Source organism: Sorex araneus, chromosome 10 (genome assembly GCF_027595985.1).
Source record: "Sorex araneus isolate mSorAra2 chromosome 10, mSorAra2.pri, whole genome shotgun sequence".
In the NCBI taxonomy this organism is placed as follows: Eukaryota; Metazoa; Chordata; class Mammalia; order Eulipotyphla; family Soricidae; genus Sorex; species Sorex araneus.
In genome coordinates, this window is record NC_073311.1 from 10,573,490 (window position 1) to 10,582,140 (window position 8,651).

The 8,651-nt window shown below is 39.3% G+C and overlaps 1 non-coding gene across 1 annotated transcript; it reads left to right on the forward strand.

The window, feature by feature from the left end:
- Nucleotides 1-4,169: 4,169 nt before the first annotated feature.
- LOC129399286 (U6 spliceosomal RNA) lies at nucleotides 4,170-4,276 on the forward strand. Its single transcript, XR_008627037.1, has one exon. It is a non-coding gene; the product is annotated as a U6 spliceosomal RNA (small nuclear RNA).
- The last annotated feature ends 4,375 nt before the right edge of the window (nucleotides 4,277-8,651 follow it).

Here is an 8,651-nt window from a genome sequence, read left to right on the forward strand (position 1 = left end):
TGTCCTGATGAGGGACGGAATAGACCCAGGGCAAGCTGTGAGCTACCCTGGCATCGAAATGGGCCAAGCCATGCCATATTAAGACGACCACAGATTGGGTTTTCAAGCCTGCAATTATCTAATATCTGGAAGAAATCTCCCTGGACTTCTTGTTAAAGTACAGAAATTCAAAACCGCGCGGCCGCTACCGCGGCCGCGTGACCTTATTTGTCTTCACAGTAGGTCTGAATCTAGTGGGGTACTCCTAACAACAATAGTGAGGTTTGTGTTGAAATATTGAATGTAACCAAAGTAAACAGAATGTAAAATGAAACTTATCAGTTACAAGGTAGGGGGTGGGGGGGCGGGATGGGAGGTGTACTTTTTTTTTTTTTTTTGGTGGTGGTATATGGACACTGGTGAAGGGATGGTTGTTTCAGCATTGTATAACTGAGACCTAAGCCCGAAAGCATTGTAATCTTCCACACGGTGATTTAATAAAATAAAATTAAAAAAAAAAAAACGAAATGGGCCAAGCCAAAGCGCCACAATACTCAACTATAAGTTGAGAGCATGGTCATAGACAAATGCTGTCATGATCCAAAAGACTAGACCCTGCTGGGGTTAGGAAGATTAACCTGGCCTGAGGACTGTATAGTGAGATGTCCTCAGGAAGAACCAAACTTTATATCTCTTACTGTGCTCATACAGAATGACATTGCTAGAAATATTAGAAGTAGATTTACTATAACTATTTAAGCAGTTACTAGCTCACACTCTGACACACCCTTGTTTGGAATCACACCTTTGAGCAGATCTCCTTAGATGAGATTTCCTTAGATGAGATTTTGTTAATCTCCTCAAGAAATGGTCTTACCCTTCTTTGTTGATTTGTTGATGTTAAACCCACCTTTGTGCTACTGCCCTATGTAATTTGCTATATAAACTAAGGCTGTGGGGCAGAGAGGGAGATAGAAGAAGATCCAGAGAGAGATCCAGAATCAGGAGAGAAGCAGAGAGAGAGAACTAAATAAACTAATCGAGCAACCAGTTTGGCCTTCTTCCTTCCGTCGCCTGCCCTTGACCAATAGCCACACACAGCGGTTCCAGACCACCGAACATGGGCGGTGAGACAGAGCCGCCTGGAGAATTTGCAAGTGCACACGCCCGTCGGCTTGCCTTAGTTTTTTACAGAAATCTTTTTCACAAAGAAAATTCTAGGCCCAGTTTGTTTCACTTGCATATTTTACCAAACATTAAGCTATATAAAATGCCTATTGTAAATAAACTTTTAGAAAATTTGAAGAGGAATACATTCCAATTTATACCATAAGGCTCACATTAGTTGGTACTCAAACCAGGTAAAGCTATTAATTAAAATTAAAAGTTCATAGATGGTGGGAATACATGTAAAAATGCTTAACAAAATTTTAGCAAGTGAATGTGACGATACTGTCTCAGAACCCAATGGGGTTTAGCCCAGGAATACAATGTGGATGAGGAGCTGGGAGGCCAGTGGGAACAGATTAGAATGAGCTATGAAAGTGAGATCACTGTATCACTGTCATCCTGTTGCTCATCAATTTGCTCAAGCAGGCACCAGTAACATCTCCACTGTTGAGACTTGTTGTTACTGTTTTTGGCATATTCAATATGCCACGGGGAGCTTGCCAGGCTCTACCGGGCGGGCGAGATACTCTTGGTAGCTTGCCGGGCTCTCTGAGAGAAATGGAGGAATTGAACTCCAGTTGGCCACATGCAAGGCAAATGCCCTACAGGCTGTGTTATTAATCCAGTCCCCGAAGTGAGATAAGGTCAGAAAAGTAAAGGGTCCAATCATGTCAGACAAAGATGTTGTTGATCATGACTTAATGGTACTAACAATCCTGCACCACATAAGCAATACTATTGGAGAGAATTTTACAGCACCTCTTCTCAATCAGGGGTCATCTGGTCCCACATGGGCCCCCAGGGTATTCTAAGGAGGTCACAGGTTAAAAAAAAAAAGTGAGTATGTGCTATGTTTGTCAGGTGGGTGAAAATGGCACAATATTAATTTAGAACCAGGGGACCATAGGGAAATAAATAAAATTGGAAGAGGGCCAGATCAAGAAAAAGGTTTTATATAGAGAAAGCTATTTTACAGGCAGACAGAGAAGATCTGGGGGAAAAGTGAATACCAAATACCACAGAGAGAACTGAGGACTTGGATTTATAGCTCATATATCTGAGAAACCCTTAAAAGATTTTGAGCTGAGAAACATTATTGTCATTGTATTTTTAGTGGTGTTACTTAAAATATAATTTAGTAAAGTAAGGCTAGCTAAAATAATGGCTAGAATAATATACATTTTGTAAATTAAAATCAAGTCAAGTAATAATTATTAAAATAGTCACTTTCTTAGTCATTTCTTAGTGCAACATTTCTACTAAAGCTGATATCTATTTTCCTACAAATCTTACTTGATTAAGTACAGTTTTGTGAGGAGAACAGAAATTTGGGAAATACTATTTAGTGGATACTATTGGATAGTATTGGGGAATACTATTTGATCACTGAAGTTTAAGTTTAAGTTCAATTAGTTCTACTAATTCTTGTTACAACACCCTTCAGTATTACTATCAGAAGCAAAGGTCATGCCAAATGGTAGGAACCTAGAATAATATGGCATTCTTTAATGGAGTGTTCTTGCTTCTGAGGTGACTGTGATACCAGAAATACACATTATCTAATCTTTCCCCAAAATACATCCTTCCTTGAACCTGACAGCCACAGTCATTGGTCTCTTGACCGATGGTATCAGAGTACTTTTGTAGGATCTAATTCATATCTGTGTTGAAGTAAGCCAGAAAAAAACTGCATCCACTATTGTGTACAAAAAAATAATTAGTTTCTAGGACTCAAATGCTAAAAATATTTTTTATGTTGACCAGAGACAAATTAATAGAAGTAGAAACCAGAAAAACCGAGATAAAAGATCTATAACCATAATCAAGTAAATGGAACCCAGGATCATGTCCAAGACTTGAAATACCAGAGAGCAATAAGCTCTTGTCTAGAAGATTGCCACACAGAATGGGTACATGGACCCTGAAGTGCAAAACAAAGGTCCCTTTGCAAAGAAAAGGCAAAAAAATTGAGAGGAAGTGAATACCACATTGAGAACTGTTAATATGATCTGTGCATAAAATCAATTCTGCTGACAGATAGGGGCTACAGTTTCTATTTAGCACAAAGACCTTCCACTTAGGAAAGTCCAGCTTGGTGATGACATTTTGATCCAACTCACAAAATTACCTTTTGACTGCTGTGTGCTTAGGAGGAATCTTTTCTGAAACTCAGTATTATTTAGAAAACAAATGATGAGCCTACTAACCCACACATCATTTTGAAATCTTAGAGGGAAATGACAGTATACAAAATACACATGTGCATGTACACAGCTAATTTTGAATATTTTTTAAGTTTTGTCAAGTTCTATGAAATGACTCCAGAAACATACAAACAAAAAATTCAGAGAAAAATTTTTTTCAGCTATTTTTTCTTTCCACATTCACACTCACACTCACTCACTGAGTGTGGAAAGGTCGGACTGCAGCTGAGTCTCATGAAGACAATGTTCATGAGAAATGGACTAGTTTCTGACGTTCCATTTGCTTTCAACAGAACTAGCATCTCCGAATGCAGCAGTTATGTGTACCTGGGTCGAGAATTCAACATGACGAATGACCTGGCACCTGAGCTGAGCAGGAGGAAGAGAGCGGCGTGGAATACCTTCAAGAGCATAGAAGAAGTGGTTAAGAGGACAAAAAACCTCTAACTCTGGGCACATCTTTTCTACTCCACCTTTCTTCCTGCACTAACAGACACCTCAGAGACCTGGGCCCAACGCAAACAGGATGAGAACACTATTAGGGTTTCCCAAAGATGAATTGAAAGAGCTTTGCCTGGAGTATCACGTTTCACTCAAGTGAGAGAAGGAATCCAGAGTTCCAACCTCCATCGATCAAGAATCTAGGATGCTGTCTCTTTTGCCAAAGCATCGAAAGTCAGATGGGCCGGCCACGTAATCCGATTTAGAGACGACCACTGGACTAGAGCTGTTACCAACTGGATTCCACGGGACATCAAAAGAATGCCTGGCGCCCACCTACGAGATGGTCATACTTCTTCATCAAGACCCTAAATGGTGCTCAGTTCAGCAGCACATATACTAAAATTGGAACTATACAGTGAAGATTAGCATGGCCCCTGCACAAGGATGATATGCAAATTCTTGAAGCATTCCATATTTTTAAAAAACTCAATGAAAAGAATGCCTCACCAAGAATACTATTTATCCAGACAAACTCTCACTCAAACTTGATGGAAAGATACACCATTTTATAGATAAACAACAGCTCAGGAACTTCACAGATTCAAAACCAAACTCGGAAAAAGGACTAAAAGGGCTTCTGTAAGACAAGAAACAAAACATCCATAAGCGCAACAAACCCGTAAGATGACAGAAAACCCCATGACAATAATCTCTTTCAATGTCAATGGTCTAAATGCACCTATAAAGAGACACAAAGTGGCAAAACGGATCCAGAAACTGAAACCAACATTCTGCTGCCTACAAGAAACACATCTGAACAATCAGAACAAACACAGACTCAAAGTTAAAGGATGGAAAACAATCTTGCAAGCAAACAACTCCCTCAAAAAAGGTATGGTGGCTATGCTAGTATCCGACAACATAGATTTCAGGTTGAAAAAGATCAGAAAGAACAGAGAAGGCCATTTTCTATTTACCAAGGGTTATGTAGAACAGGAAGAAATCACACTCTTAAATGTATATGCACCTAATAAGGGACCAGCTAAATACTTAAAACAACTGCTAGCAAACTTTAAGGAAGACATTGCCAGCAATACAATAGTAGTTGTAGACTTCAACACTGTCTTTTCATTTCTGGATAGATCAACAAGAACAAAACTCAGCAAGGAAACACTGGCTCTGAAAGAAGAAATGGAAAAGAGAGGGCTAACAGGCCTATACAGGGTCTTACACCCCAAAAAGAAAGAGTACACATTCTTTTCCAGTGCCCATGGAACATTTTCCAAAATAGACCATGTGCTGAGTCACAGAACATACCTCAATAGAATCAAGAAGATAGAAATTATATCAACCATTTTTTCAGATGAGGAGAACCAAATCAAACACCTGGAAATTAAACAACTCAATGTTGAACAATGAATGCATCAGGAAGGAAGTCAAGGATGAAATCAAAGGATACCTGGAAACAAATGAGAATGAAGACATGAGCTACCAAAAACCTATGGGACGCAGCTAAAACTGTGTTAAGAGGAAAATTTATAGCTTTGCAAGCATTCCTCAGGAAGGAAGAAAGGGCCTACATAGAAAACCTGACTTCACAGCTCAAAACCTTAGAAAAAGATCAACAAAGGGAACCCCAACCCAGCCGAAGGAAAGAAATAATAAATCTTAGAGCAAAAATCAATGACATGGAAACCCATAAAACAATCTGAAAGGTCAATGAAACCAATAGCTGGTTCTTTGAGAAAATAAACAAGATTGATAAATCACTAGCAAGACTCACAAAAAGAAAAAGATAAACCTAATAAACCAAATCAGAAATGAAAAAGGGGTCATCATAACAGAAACTATTGAAATTCAAAAGATCATCAGAGACTACTTTGAGAGTCTATACGCCACGAAACAAGAGAACCTAGAAGAAATGGATAAATTCCTAGATTCCTACCACCTCCCAAGACTGAACCAAGAAGGCTTGGAATACCTAAATAGACCCATCAATATCAAGGAAATTTAAACTGTAATGAAAAGTCTCCCCAAAAACAAAAGCCCAGGTCCAGATGGATTCACTAGCAAATTCTTCTAAACATTTAAGGAGGACCTGTTACCAGTTTTCCTCAAGCTTTTCCAGGAAATTGAAGAAACAGAAACTCTCCCAAACAGTTTCTATGAGGCACACAACTCCCTAATACCAAAAGGAAACAAAGACACCACTAACAAGGAAAACTATAGACAAATATCCCTAATGAACACAGAAGCGAAGATCCTCAATAGAGTATTAGCAAATAGAATCCAACAACTCATCAAAAAGATCATACACCATGACCAAGTGGGATTCATCCCGGGAATGCAAGGCCGGTTTAACATTTGGAAATCAATCAACATAATCCACCATATCAAGAAAAGCAAAGATAAAAACCATATTATCATTTCAATAGATGCAGAGAAAGCATTTGACAAGATCCAACACCCATTTATGAAGAAAACTCTCATCAAAATGGGTTTAGAAGGAACTTTCCTCAAGATAGTCAAAGCCATCTACCACAAACCTATGCAAGCATTATTCTCAATAGAAAAGAACTTAGGGCCTTCCCTCTAAGATCAGGAACAAGACAAGGATGTCCACTCTCACCCCTTCTGTTTAACATAGTACTGGAAGTACTTGCAATACCAATTAGGCAAGAAAAAGACATTAAAGGCATCCAGATAAGGAAGGAAGAAATCAAGCTCTCACTATTCGCAGACGATATGATACTATACCTAGAGATACCTAAAACCTCTACCAAGAAACTCTTAGAAACAATAGATTTCTACAGTAAAGTAGCAGGTTATAAAAGCAAAACCCAAAAATCCATGGCCTTCGTATATGCAAATAACTAGACAGAGGAAAGTGACATTAAAAAAAAATCCCATTCACATTCGTGCCCCAGAAAATCAAGTACCTCAGAATCAGCCTAACTGACTGATTCTGACAGAATTCTGACTGATTCTGACCTAAGGAGGTCAAGGATCTCTACAAAGAAAACTACAAAACGCTAATCAATGAAATAAAAGAGGACACAAGGAAATGGAAACATATTCCCTGCTCATGGATAAGAAGAATGAACATTGTCAAAATGGCAATATTCCCCAAAGCACTGTATAGATTCAAGGCGATCCCTATAAGGATGCCCATGAAAAACTTCAAAGAAATGAAGTAAACACTCCTGAAATTCATATGCAACAATAAGTGCCCACAAATAGCTAAAGCAATTCTTGGGAAAAGGATGATGGGAGGCATCACCATCCCCAACCTCTAACTCTATTATAAAGCGGCAACAATCAGAACAGCATGGTACTGGTCCAAAGGCAGATCAGCAGACCAATGGAACAGGATGGAATATCCCTACACACAACCCCAATTGTAGAAAGATCTAATCTTTGATAAGAGAGCAAGAAATGTGAAGTGGAGTAAAGAAAACTTCTTTAACAAATGGTGCTGGCATAAAATGGACAACCACTTGCGAAAAAATAGGTTTAGATCTTGACATGTCACCATGCACAAAATTCAGATCAAAATGGATTAAGACCTCAACCTCAGAGCAGAATCCATAAGATACATTGAAGAGAAGGTCGGCAAAACTCCCCACAACATTAAAGCTAATGGTATATTCAAAGATGACATGCCACTGACCAACCAAGTGGAAACAGAGATAAACAAATGGGACTATATTAAACTAAGAAGCTTCTGCACTGCAAAAAATACAGTGACCAAAATACACAGACAGTTTACGGAATGGGAAAGAATATTCACCCAATACCCATCAGATAAGGGGTTGATATCAAGGATATACAAGGCACTGGTTAAAATCTACAAGAAGAAAACATCTAACCCCATCAAAAAATGGGGCAATTAAGTGAACAGAAATTTTCTCAAGGAAGAAATATGAATGGCAAAAAGGCACATGAAAAACTTTTCTTCATCACTAATCATCAGGGAGATGCAGATCAAAACAACCATGAGATACCACCTCACACCACAGAGACTGGCACACATCCAGATGAACAAAAGCAACTGCTGTTGGCGTGTATGTGGGGAGAAAGGGACCCTCCTACACTGCTGGTGGGAATGCTGACTGGTTCAGCCCTTTTGGAAAACAGTATGGTTACTTCTCAAAAAATAAGAAATTGACCTCCCATTTGACCCAACAATACCACTCCTGGGAAAATATCCTGGAGAGTCAAAAAAGTATAGTCGAAATGACATCTGCACTTGAATGTTCATTGCAGCACTGTTTATAATAGCCAGAATCTGGAAAAAACCCAGTGCCCTAGAACAGATGACTGGTTAAAGAAACTTTGGTACATCTACACAATGGAATACTATGCTACTGTTAGAAAAGATGAAGTCATGAACTTTGCATATAAGTGAATCAACATGGAAAGTATCATGCTAAGTGAAATGAGTCAGAAAGAGAGAGACAGACATAGAAATATTGCAATCATCTGTGGAACATAAAATAACAGAATAGGAGATTAACACCCAAGAATAGTAGAGATAAGTACCAGGAAGGTGGCTCTAAGGCTTAGAAGCTGGCCTCACAAGCTGGAGGAAGGGGCAGCTCACATAGAGAAGGGAACACCAGATAAAGTGTGGTTTGGGGACCCGCACGGGATGGGAGATGTGCACTGAAAATAGAATATAGACCAAACACGATGGACACGCAGTACCTCTGTTGCAAACCACAGCACCCAAAATGGAGAGAGAGATCAAAAGGGAATGCCCTGCCACAGAGGTGGGGTGGGGTGGGGAGGATAGAGTGGGAGGGTGGGAAGGATACTGGGAAAACTGGTGGGGGGAACTGGGCACTGGTGGAG